This window comes from Nannospalax galili, unplaced genomic scaffold (assembly GCF_000622305.1).
Source record: "Nannospalax galili isolate Female #2095 unplaced genomic scaffold, S.galili_v1.0 scaffold87, whole genome shotgun sequence".
In the NCBI taxonomy this organism is placed as follows: domain Eukaryota; kingdom Metazoa; phylum Chordata; class Mammalia; order Rodentia; family Spalacidae; genus Nannospalax; species Nannospalax galili.
Genome location: NW_008360320.1, coordinates 1,422,286 through 1,436,443, shown reverse-complemented (window position 1 = coordinate 1,436,443; position 14,158 = coordinate 1,422,286).

The following is a 14,158-nucleotide window of genomic DNA, read 5'->3' as shown; positions in this document are numbered from 1 at the left end:
CTGCAGACGGCTATTGATGGTATGTGTGCTTTGAATGCACATTTCTTTTCAGTTTCTAACACTGTCTTTGCTCATTTGAAGCTCAAATACAAGGTTTAATTACATAATAAAAATAGTTTGGTGAAATATTAAAATATGAGTTCGTTTCATAGTTTATCCACCGAGTTTGTATGTTAATACATATATTTGTGTTTTTAAATTAAACTTCTAAATTTCACACCCTTTCTCTACAGATTTTCAACATGAGCTTTCACTTAAATTACCTGAAATTATTATAAAAATGTTCTAGAAACAATCTTTAAGGCTAAACTAATGACTTGGATTATCATTATGGTTGTATTTGAAACAGTGTCAACAATTGGAACAAGCCAGATAATTAAATGAACATGAATTATATAGATTCTAAAATTAAAATGGAAAGAAATAATTTCCACAGTAGTAGGAATTTAGGATATACTATAATGATCTGAGCTTTCTACAGAGCAGACTTAGCATCCTACCACCCCAAATTAATATTAAGAACAACTCAGGAAGCAACAGCATGTCTGCCACAGCTGACGGACATACCCAATGTGAACTGGACCCAAGTTTTGACTGTAGTCTAATTTTTATAATTTAACACAAAAAAGCCAAATGGAGAATTTGGAGAGGGGTATTAAGACAGGGTGCTCTCCCTGTAGTCTCAGTTGGCCTGGAACTTACTATGTACCCCAGGCTGGCCTGGATCCCACAGAGATCTGCCTACTTCTGCCTCCCAAGTGCTGGAATTGAAGGCATGCACCACCATACATGACCCAAGAAATATTTTAATAAATCAGGAAATTGGTAAATCTCTGCTTGATGTGACTGTGTAGACGAAAGCTTAGTGGCAGTTCCAAAATGTATTTTGTTTTTAGGGACAAGCTTCTTATGTCTCTGCAAAGAACCAGTTAAGATGGTAGATACAGAATATGGGCCTCTCTGAGTGTATTTCCTTCAAGTGAAAAATACAAATATTATTTCAAAGCTGAAGAGGAGAGACGACCACACATATGAATGGAAGCAACTTCAGAGACAAAAATAAAACTAATTGTGTATGGAGAATTTTTTCTGGCATTGTGTGCTTTGAAGAGAATGAAGGCAAAGCCAGGAACTTCCATGCGTGAGAGACTGCAAGGATGATCATATCTTCAGCAAAGACTTGCATCCTCTACGCCACCGGGCTCCAAATCAGTGGAAGAGCAGGTTCTTTGTTCCGGAGGTCATCCATACAGGAAACAATTGTGTTTCTGAAGATGAAAGCCTGTCAGAGGTCCTGGGAACCAGCCAAAACCTACTAACATCTCTGACAAGAAGTGATGGATGATTTTTTTTAGAAGTAGAGATGTAATCTCCTACTTAACTAATCTTCTAAAGAAAACTTTAAAAAATATATAAATATATAAAACCTTGGGCACTCTAACATCTTAAGAATGAGAATATTTTTCAGTGGTATTCATTACTTCCCTAATCCAAAAGCAATATGAGTACCTCAAAAATACAATTATCTTTAAAGTGATGTTTTAAAATAAGATGTGACAGATTTAAAGTACAGGCTTAGAATTGTCTTGAGCATTGCATGTAGAAAGAAGGAAGAGGCCCATATATATAATGTATAGTACTTTCATATATAGTTTGTTAAGTGTCATAGGTAACTTTGTAAAGACAGTAATCCCACACTTTTATGTCATAGTGTTTAAAAAATTCATTTCTTTGCAAATCTCATCAAAAGAAATTCCAACTTTCTATGTCATAATTTGCAAAATGTCATTTCTAAAATTTATTCTCAATAATTCAAAACACAAACATTTATCTTTACGATCTTATTTTTTTATTCTTATTTGTCACGTATTTTGAATATACCAACCCCCCTGTGCAGTCACTGTGACAATACACTCCTCTTTCAATGTATATCCTGCTTTCTTCCCTTTGAAAATGATCTGATCTGTATTTTTATTGTGGTAATATACATAAAATAAAGTCATAAAATTTGTGACTTCAGTGATTTTTAAAGGCACAATTCAGTGATTCAGTGTTGTAGAATCATGACCACTGCCCACTAGAACTTTTACATCATCCCAAACAGAAACTCTGAACACAGAGACACTGTAAACCTCCAGTCACTGGCAACCTTGGGTCTATTTTCTATCAGTTTTAATCTTTTGGGTACTTCATATAAGTGGAATCATGTAATATTTGTGTTTTGTGTATGACTATGTCAGTTAGCTCTGTTAGTCTGACTATAACTTTTGATTTTGTTTAAATAGAAATAGCAGAAATGGAGATCTTTGTCATGTTACTGCTTTTAGGAAAAAGCTTTAATCTTTCATTACTGAGTAGTGTGTCAACTGTGACAGTCCCAGCCTTGGCTCATTCTAAGCTCTACTAGGGGATACAGAAATCAGTTTAGCGTAAATCAAATACAAGGCAATAGGGTATGTGCATGTGCGTGTGCATGCTTGTGTCTGTGTGTGTGCCATTTTGTGCCTTTGTTTTCAACACACGGCAAGTAAATCACCTTATACAATAGTGTTAAATAATTTGTGGGACAAAGTCTCTACAGTAATTGTGATCATAAACTAAATGTTAAGCATTAAATATGATTCAAGATACATTTTAAGGCCTTCTCTAATTTGACTATCTGAGCTAATGCCAATAGCTTTAAACTATTTTTCTCACTAGAAGAAACAAGATGGTTTATTAGCCGTCTCATTTCAAGAATCAAAATGAGATTTTTAAAAGTCTGAGTTTTCCAGTTTCTGTCTACTAAATTCCTAGACAGTCAACTTAAGAGTTGATGAGAATAAATTGTTCTTTGAGAACAACAAAAGAATTCTTCTAGTCAAGATATGGAATCCACAAGAGGCCAAGCCTGGAGCTAAATATGTGCCATCTGATGTCTCCTAATCCTTTTCTAGTCTTTCACTTAATTACTCATGAGGTCACCTAAAATTTATTGAGCATAGATTCCAAGCGCTGAGCCAGGTACCAGAAGAACATGTTTGTCAATGAACCACAAATGTAAATATAAGCTGTGGTATGCTTGGGAGGGGCACAGTGTGCCATGAGAATATCTCATGAGCAAAGCCACACTATCAAATGCTAGGAAGAGTTGTCCTGGGACGAGCAGGATAGGAGCTTAAGATGCCTGTAGAAAACTTGTATTGTGTCATCAAATCAAAACCAGAGAAGAGGAAATCGAGTCTCAGATGCATGTAGCAATGAGTCAAGCGAATGAGCCAGTCTCTGTGCTTCTTTTTTTAAAGATTAAAAAACTATTTAAGTGTAGATGTGCGAGCCTGAGTGAGTTTATTGCACTGTGTGCTGTACTGGGAAATTCTATGTATCCTTCCCAACTAGATTGAGATGTCCCAAAAATGTGGACTGAATTATAATTACATAACACACAGACCCAAATAGCTAATATCACTCTCTGAAAGTTAACTATAATGAATAATATAGTCAGTGTGTGTTCATTTTTTAAGCTTTTTTTTTTTTAAGGAAGAGGATTTGAGGGAACTTTATATCTTAGGACAAAATGTCTGAAAATGTGAGTTAATACTGTTTTTAAATTTCTTTTTCCTCAACAATAGAAGTACTTATTTTAAATTTGCTCTATGAAACACAGTCTGTCTTTAAATTTTTCCTGTTCTTTAAAAATGGCCTTTGTGACCCATAGCTATTTGAAGATTCCCCTATCTGATTTGCAGGTAAAATCAAAGCCAGGATTACGGTCTACTTTAAAGCAACTGAAGTTCTGTGTGATGGACTTTGGTTCCATTTATTTCCTTCTCATATTTATTTCATTATCTTCTTTAGTATCTCTCTTATAAATTATCTCTAATCTTTCTTGGCATATGGCAATATATAAAAGAATAAATAACATCTTAGAAGATCTCATATGAGAATTTAGATTTATTTTTAGAACTGAAATTCTATAAGTATGATTCCTTTATGAGTCTAATTTCAATTTTAACCTTATTGTCTAGGAAAAATAAGAGAAGCCATTCAAAAGAAAACAGGGCAGAAGAGGAGAGTTGGCATGAATATGTGGAGCCAGCACTATAGGATTCTAAGTCACTGTGACTCAGAGATGATGATGGCCCAGATGCTGATGGCAAGGAAGGGAGTTATGGGATCATTGTGAGGATATAGCCTGTAAGACCTTTGTCCCAAGATCAAATGGTTCTATCATCTGATTCCTGATTCACTGCCAAGTGCCAAAATTTACCAGGTAGATAAAAGTAATGAAAAAATGATACATATGTTATGTATACATATAACATGTGTATACATATGTTATGACTGGTGGAGGAGAAAAGTGAGATGGCAAAAAGAAGAAAAGTTAGATTCTGGGCAAGGGTGGGTGAAAAAGAGACAGCACTGCGTGCCTCACATGGGGGACTTTGCTTTCATTTTAATTTCTTAAGAGAAGAATTCATTCTATCTAACTTAGGTCTCCAACAGAGTGAGCTGCATGCCTAGGCCTTGTATATCTTAAAAGATCACCTCCATCATTGGTACTACATACGTAGCTGTGTATTAAGAACCCAAAACTTACTTCCCCTAAAGACTCCATCCAGGAGGTTTTAAATCTTAAACTGAGAATTACTGATTTTCAAAGTCCATAGTTTCTGATAGAAGACACATGGCTAGGTCTAAAGTCAACTGAAACTAAAAAGAATCTGTTTAAAGGTTAAGTTGTCAAGGCAGAAGCTAGATTTTGGTGAGCTTCTGCACAATAGGACAATTTTAAATGACAGTGTATACTTAACAGAAAGAAATTTTCTCAGAACCACCCAAGGCACGAGACAGCCCTGGTTTGAAAGAGAACTTGAGTTTTGTATAAATCTTTCCTGTGGAACAATTTCAATGTCTAGTTTTATATGGGGATTCAGACATCTGAAGAAGAAAAAAGAATTTTCTTTACTGATTTTTATATTACTATGTATGCAAACAATCCTCACCTCAAGGAAAGTATAGTGAGATTCTTTAACAAGATCATATAGAGTCATTTCTTTTTTTAAAATACTTTATTATTTTCATTTTATGTGTGTGTGTGTATGTGTGTGTGTGTGTGTGTGTGTGTATTGCCTGCATGGAGGTAAGTGCACCCATGTCGTGCAGTGCCCGCAGAGGACAGAAGAGGGCATCAGATCCCCTGGAACTGGAGTTACAGACAATTGTTAGCTGCCATGTGGATGCTGGATTCAAACCCTGGTCTTCTGTAAGAAGAGCCAGTGCTCTTAACCACTGAGCCATCTCTCCAGCCATCTTTTAAAGGAGAAAATCAGTTAGTGGTTTCCATCAAATCAACTTGCTCATAAAAACAGAAGAGTTAAGAAGCAGAAGAAAAAGGTAGGTAAATGACCTAAGGGAAATCCCTCTCCATTATTCATTTGTCAGCTAGTAAGCCAGCATTCAGTCATCACGTGAGAGATGCTGTAAGGAATATGACTGAGTGGCAGGAGGTCAAGACACAGTCCTTACTACTATAAGCATGTAATTTACAAACAATTTGAATGGTTTTAGTAATGACTTAAATCTCTAAATTTCTATGTAAATTAGACATTGCTTTGTAAGAGATATGCTTTTTGCCTGTCTGCTTTATGTTTTTTACTTTGATCACAAACAACCTGTATGGTACTGTGCTATAATGTAATCCAATAGTTCTTATTTATAAGAACACACTAAACTGCTAAAACATACCTGTATAAAAAAGGTCCGTTCATTTCAGTATACAATTTTCCTTGCTTCTTAGGCAAATGCATATTGGCTAAACTGATGCTGCCTAGGTTCTTTTCTCTGTCCTGTTCTTCCCCAGGTGATGAATTACAAGACTAGAAGTTTGCAGTCACAACACACAGCAAAGTTTTATTGAAGCGAAGTAACACTCCACACAACACACAAAGAGACGGACTCCCTGCAAGTGTAGGGGTTCAAGACTTGGGACTTCTGAAGAGTCTGAGCTTTTATAGTCTATTGGGTAGGAGGTGAGACAGGATTGGGTTCCTCTTTTTCCCTTTGGATTGGATAAGGCAGGAGGCATGTTACTGGGTTGGTTCACTCATATGAAAGTGGGAATCTGATTGGGTAAGCAAGGACAGGAAGTTTGACGTTCCTGCCCACCAAAAGGGAAATTTTGGACAAGAACCCAGAAGTGGGCTATCTGGAAAGACAGTTAAAATAATTAGAACTCAGTTAAATCTGGCTCTGGGTCTCCTTCCCTGACTATCTGCTTATTTAGACCTTCCCATGTTCCCTTTCATAATCATTATACACCCGGTTCAGGTTAAAGCGTTAGCGATAACACCCAGGCTCATTGATTTTATGTTCAGTGGCCCCCACAAAGAATTCAAATTTATAGAACAGTCCTTAAGAATTTAAGACTAATCTTTCATTTAAAAAAATACTTTAATGGGGGGCTGGAGAGATGGCCCAATAGTTAAGAATACTCACTGCTCTTGCAGCAGACCGGATTTGGTTCCCAGCACCCACATGGCAGCTAACAACCACCCATAACTCTTGTTCCATGGGATACAACACCACCTTCTGGCCTCAATGGGCATTGCACAACACAGAACACAGGTGCTCTTATATGCATGCAGGCAAACGCTCATATAAATAAAATAAAAATAAAAATAAACTTAAAATGTATATTTTAATAGATCCATGAGATGGCTCTGCAGGTAAAGGCTCTTGCCATCAACCCTGACAACCTGAATTCTATCCCCAGGACTCACATAATAGAAGGAGAGACCAATCCTTACAAGTTGTTGTCTGACTTCCATACACACATCATCGTATGTGTGGCCCATATACATACAAACACACATGCTAAATGAATAAATAGTAGATAGATAGATGATAGATGATAGATAGATGATAGATGATAGATGATAGATAGATAGATAGATAGATAGATAGATAAATGTTTTAAAAGTTGTTACAAATATTTTAAAATGTTTAACTCTGCAAAGATACTAATGACTTTAGTTTGGCCCCAGTAGTACCCAAGACTCTAAGATTGTTATCAGGAGTAGTATAATTCTGGAGGGTTATACATAGTAACAGAAGTAGCTACGTTGGTTTAAAAAGAACAAGACCATATGACAGTGGAGAAAAGCAGACAGGATGAAAAATTACAGATAAGCTAGCCAGAAGAAAATGCACTACTGTGTAATTATCTGTTGCTTAAGGATGTGGTCCTGGTGGTTTCGGTAGACTTGTTTGAGGCGTGTTTGTCTGAAGGGTTGGATGAGATTGTAGGTGGGAACGGGAAGACAAAGAAAGAGAAATCTGCTCTGTGAAGTTTTCCAGTTCTTAAATGTTTCCAGTCCTCTCTTAGGCTGTCTTGTTGGCAATTATAAAAGTTACACACATTTGTGAAGAAACCTAACAAATGAAAGAAAGGTTCTGATGTTGCTTTCCCATGAGAATGACACAGAGATATTCCCAGGCAAGGATGTAGCTTCACCCAGGAACTGAAAGGAACCTTGCTTTAGGAAATGTTCATCAACTTCACCTTTGGACAGGGAGTCTGATTCTCAGTCTTTCACATTGGCAAGCTTTTCTTTAGAGCCATTAGTATTTTAACTGTTTTTTTCTGTAAGCTGATGTATTTCTTTACTCAAGAAAAGTATTGACCATATTCCTTCATAGTTAAATAATGACAACTGATCAGGAAGGCTAAATTCCATGAGCGACCTTCAGAAACAAGTATCGTTGCTTCATTTTTTACGCTGAATTCACATGTATCACATGCAGGCGGGAATGACGATACTCTTCATATTTAGAATATTCTCATTTTTCTAAAGTCTGTTTCACACTGAGGTCCACTCTGGCTCCTCCTATTCCATCTTTATGTGACAGGCCTAGCTCTTCATGCCGTTAAGTCCCTCTGAAGAGTTTGTGGCTCTGCTTTCCTGAGAATTCTTTTTACCATCACCTCACCACCCCAAGATTTCTTCAAAGTTTTGAACACAGCTGCTTGCCTCTTTCATGCATTCACTTGGGACTGTATTAAAATGTCCTAGATTCTTTTCTTATTTGCTCAAATGTAGTTAATTATGTTCCATATCCTACTTTTGTAGTTTTCTGTGCTTCTCTCTCCTCTGAGTCTATGTTTAACCATCACATGTTCTTAACGGAATTTCATCTTCTAGCTTCTGATGAGCACAGTGGTAGTGTAATCTCCCCCTTTCTGCTGAACTGGTGTGGCACTGGGAAGGAGAGTGAAAGAGTGAATTCTTAATGTTCATTTAATAAACATCTACTTGGGGCTGGAGAACTGGCTCATTGGTTAAGAGCATTGGATGCTCTGCTAGGGATTCAGGTTTGGTTCCCCAGCACCCACATGGCAGCCAACAACCGTTCATAATTCCATTTCCAGGGGATCCAACACTCTCTTCTAACTTCCACTAAAATTGCATGCACGGGTGCACTTATATACGTGCAGGCAAAACGCACACATAAATAATAAATAAATAAATTCTAAAAATAAAAATAAACAAACACTTACTGAAAGCCACTCACCCCATTGGAATACACTCTATGATATGGGAAGCCCCATAGATCTAGATAACAGGAACATTTAACCAAATTGCATGGGCAATGGGAAGATATCTGGATTCATGAGATTAAAGTTGAACTTGGAAAGGCATATTGAACTCACTCGATAACCATGGTCAACCATGGAAAGACCAAACTCTGCTCATAGAAGAAACTGACTACATGAAAGTCAGAAGTGATAAGGCATAGTGATAGAACCCTGCTTTGTTTCTATGGTTTTTTGTTTGTGTTTTTTGGTCTTTTTGAGACAGGGTCTCCCTGTAGCTCCAGCTGCCTAGAACTCACTCTGCAGAGCAGGCTGGCCTTGAACTCACAGAGGATCTGCCTGTCTCTGCCTCCTGAGTGCTGGGATTAAAGGCATGCACCACCACACGTGGCCGTCTCTGTGTTTTTAAGTTCTACATAAGCCAAGGAACATGGAGTTAATTGTTAATTAATACTTTTATTTTGTTTGAGAGGGAAAAGAACTCTACATTATGAATGTAATAGCATATAAGGAATTTCATTTTATAGGATAATTGTCAATAACCTTAAGGAACAAAACATGATCTACTTGGAGGCTCCATTTGGAAGGACTAGTGGTCCATGAGTCATGAGAATCATAGGCTTAGAGAATTTCAAAAGCTTCTATGGCTGGAGCAGAAACCACAATGAGGAGGAGGAAAACTGCCCGGGAAGAGGAATGTGGTAAGAGATGAGGCTTTGCTAAGGAGCTAGGGAGACTGAAACCTTACAAACTGCCAAGATATTTGTCCAAGAGTAATAGAAGTCATGGTTTCAGGCTAACTTATGCTGTTTTACCAAGAAAGGTAGGAGATGTCATTCTATCCATTCCTTCTTCTCCCATTACGTCTACCACTTGCCATTAAACAGCAATAAAAATGAACTGACTTGATAATTTATTGTATCCTAGTTTTATGAGAACAACCTCATTGAAAATTCTAGGGTACTCTGATGAGAACGCCATATGCAAGTGATCATCCAAACGATTTTATCAGTGTCTGTATTATGTCGCATTCTTCAGAACAGAATCAATAGAATGCCTACATCATAAAGGGGAATTTATTTGCTTGGCTTGCATGATGGGCGCTGGGTAGTCCAACAAAAGCATCTGCATGCTGGAGGAGCAGAGAACCCAGTAGTGCTCAGCTCACAAAACTGGACTCCTCAGCAGTGCCACCCTGGTGCTGGAGGCCTGGAACCTTCCTGGAGATGATCTTGGCTTCAGTCTATGCTGACAATGGAATAAGCTGGAGTCTGATATCAGCAGAAGAGGGTATTAGTATTGACACACAGACACCGACACACACACACACACACACACACACACACACACACACACATACACACACACACACTCAAGAAGAAGTACATGCTCCCAGGCATAAGACTTTATCTTCTAAACTGCCAGTTGGAAGATGCACCCCCCTTTGAGGACCAGTATTCCCCCTTAGCTAATCCTCCCTGGAAATACCTTCATAGACATGCCCAGAGGTATGTCTCCTACATTGATTCTACATTTCTCCAAGCTGATAGTTAAGACGAACCATCACAATATCTAATTGTAAAAAAGCATTTAAAGGAGTAAGTCTAAAAGGAAAAATAAAAAGCATCAGGGGTCTGTCAGTTCATCATCAGGAAATTCATTGATGGTTTTATCTTTGTCTTGAACAAACTGCTACAAAGGTGTTTCAGTATTCTAACTAAAAAGCTGTGGTCCTTCCACTGCTCGAAGACCAGAGAATGATGAAAGTAGCCGTGATATGTAAGGGATGACTGTCAGGCTTTGGCTTTTCTTGAATTTCAGGCTTTTCCTTTGCGAAAATCCAGATCTAACTAACTGGGAAATCTGAATATCTCTTTAAAAATAAGGGTATACCTTTTCTTCAGACAGTCACTTCTTTATCATTAAATCAGTATTAAAGAAATTTTTTATTTGGTCTTTTTGAGACAGGGTCTCCTTGTAGCCCCAGCTGTCCTGGAACTCACTATGTAGACCAGGCTGGCCTTGAACTCACCGAGATCTGCCTACCTCTGCTTCCTGAGCGGGGAGTATGATTAACTCCTAACTCTTGCTGGAAGCATGTTTAACAGATCCTGGGGTGACGACTTGGGGTTTCCCACAGGAATATGACTTTGTATGAGAATGAATGTGTCATTCTATGTGTTGTATGTGTTGTTGACACAGCCCCTTGTTATAGAATTGAGGATCTGGTTTGAAGATATGAATTCTGTTCTTTAGGACAATTCAGCAATGACTTTTATTTTGCTTTGGAGATCAGTCTATATATACCTTTATCTTCCTTTTTCCATATTCAGGGTCTAGTATTTGTTGTTGAGAAGTTATTATTACAGGATATGAAAATCAATACTTCCTTGCTGCTGTGTATGGCATCAGGAGACTACTCGAACCCTCTCCATTTTCATCTCAGGGAAAATATGAGTTTGCAGTTGAAGCACCAGCACATTTCTTCCATTGACAGGATTGGCTGACAGTAATCCCTTGTTATCTCTTCAGTTGTGCTTTCTGAGGTTTCAATTTCCTACAGTCAACCACAACTTGAGAATATTAAATGGACATTTTTAGAAATAAAAAATTCTTACGTTTTAAATGGTATTCTGAGTAGTCTGCTGAAATCGCATCCTGTCCAGCTCCATCTCAACTGGCATGTGAATTATTGCTTCGTGCAGCTTATCTGAGCTGCGTATGTCACCCACCCTTTAGTCACTCAATGGCTATCTTGGTTTACAGATTGACTGCTGAAGTATCTCCATGCTTATGGTCAAGTAATAGCTATTGAATAATGGTCCCAAAGTGAGAATGTGGTGACTACTGATAATTTTACTGCATTATATTATATAGTTCTCTGTTATTAGTTATTATTCTTAATCTCTTACTGTGATTAATTTTAAGGTTTTCATCATGGTATATGTATGCATAAGTCATAGTCAATCTAGAGAATTTAGAACTATATTTTGCTTCAGACATCTACTTTGGAATTTGGGATGTATCTTCTGCAGGTATATCTCATTAGACTTATAGAGGGAAAAATGTATCAACCAAGTAGGATGTGATTGCATCTTATGTTTTGTAATGAGTCTAAGAATCTTTGAGATTCAGGACAGGAGCAAAAATTGTCATCAAGGATAATACCAAAGGGAGGACTCCCTATATGTTCTCAACACTGCTCATCACTCTGATTTGTGATGTTCGCTGTACTCGCTTTCTCATCTGTTAGACAGTTATCCATAAGGACAAAGACAGGTTCTAATTTCTCTCTCTGTTCCCAGCATAGAACACAGTGTTCAAAACACAGAAAGTACTCAGAAAGTATTTGTTGACCACATAAATGACTGGGTCTAAACAGCAAAAGGCATCATGCAAGAAACTGTTTCCATTGTCTTATTTTCCACTTTCAAAAATTTCCTCTGCTTTGCCAGTGTGGCCACATCCAGATAGTAAGAAGCTCTGCATTCTATTCCCATCAGATGGCAAGAACATGGCGACTGTACTGCTTTTGGGGGGCAAAGTCTAGAAGAATAGCTATTCATGAATCTGGGCCTAGAGATTTGGTCTCTATATGAGCGTAGTGATCTTGGGAAAGTCCTATAACGTAGCTGGCTCCCTTCTTCTTCTTTGTAAAATGGGAAAAATTGAGAAGAGGCATTCCTATCTGAGAAACCACAGATTCACAGGTGAATATCAGGCCAAGACTATGAATTCTTGAAATTGTGCATGATATTATGGGTATGTGAATATAGGTGCTCATGCAGGTTTTAAGAAAAAGGACTTGTAGATTTCAATAATTTTTTAAGGGAACTAACTAAAATGAACAAAGGTTAACACTCTTGAAGAGCTAACATTTGATATCCCTTTCTTCTATAAAATTTCTGTTCTTCTAAGAAAAGTGTATGAGCTCACAATGTGTATTCCTTGTTCCTTTTCTGCCTCATAATTTACCACTTTATGATATTTCACACATCTGTCCATGCCCAGGTCAAATGTCACACTGTCTCAATCTGAAGGTTCAGTTCTCCAAATGCTGCACAAGAATGATCATGCCTATGCCACACGAAATACTGAATGAACATTTTGTAAATGTTCTTTACCTAGAACACTGGTCATTTTCTCTCACATGCTCCTTGCCTCTCAGGATAAGGACCATAAGGATCACCCACTCCCAAAGAACTTGGAAGGAGCTGGGGACTGGGTGGTACAGGGAATGTCAGCTAAGAATGTCCACATAATAGATCAGTGGGCAAGAGTTTAGAAACGTCTGGCCAAAGAGCGAAAAAAGAGCAAGTCAGGTTTGTGACACTTAGAAATATCAGGCACACTGTTTTAAAAGGAGTGGTTGGCTTTCTAGTAGCAATTCCTAAGCCTAAAGGGCACCATCTCTTACTCTAAATAATCCAGACTTGGGCTGGATAGTCGGCTCAGCAGTTAAGCCCATTTACTGCTCTTGCAAAGGAGCCAGGTTCAGTTCCCAGTGCAACCATGACAGCTAACAACTGTCTCTAACTCCAGTTCCTGGGGTGCTGATCCCCGTTTCGGGCCCTGAGGGCACCAGGCATGTAATACTCATATGTGTATACATGCAGGCAAAGCACTAATACACATAAAGTAAAAAAAATAACTAAAAGAAGGGTCTGTTTAATGAAGCTCTATTAGCTCCCTGCAGTCACCATAGTAAATTAGCACATGCTTAAGTGGCTTAAAACAATACAAATTCATCATCTTATAGTTTCCAAGGCCCAAAGTGAAAAACCGACTTTTTATCGTATGAGTATGCAGTCCTTCTGCAGGCTCATGGGAGAATCTCTTTCTATGACTCTTTTCACTTCTAGCAGGCAATTGCATCTTTTGAAACTCTTGGGCTCCTTTTCCATCTCCAAAGCTACCAACATGGCGTCTTTGAATTTCTTTCTGTCCTACCTAAGCCTCTGGTGTCTTACAGCCTCTGTCTGACTCTGACTCCTCCTGTGGAACTTTTATAATGAGTTGTGTTACATGGTACCCACCTGGATGTTCAGTATCTCAAGCTTAACAGGACTGCATCAACTGTCTCTTCACCATAGAAAGCAGAGTTCATATTTACCTGTTGTTAGGTGGTGGCATGCGCGAGAGGCAGTTACTAGCCAACTATGATAACTAGTGTTTGCTTACTTTATTTATATGCTACAATTTTGTATGAAGGAGTTGTTTTCATAAATATTATGAACCGAGAAGGGACAAACAGAGAGAGAAGGAGGCTAGGTGCGTAAACAGGTGGTCAGAAATGGGGCCAGAACTATGTATATGAGCTAGAGTTTTTAGCAAATCACTGACTGGCAGACAGAATAAAATGAAGCGTCCTTCCCTGACTAGCAATTTGCCACACCTTCTGTTTCTACATTATTCATTTAGAAGACGTGGAACTTCCTATGATTTTAAAATAAAGGTAATAATATAATTACATCTTATACAAATGATACTAGTCTAATATCTGTGCAAGAACTAAATGAAATGGTAATGCTTTACAATGTTTTCATATGCTGCAGAGTCCTTTTGTGATGAATGCACTAATAG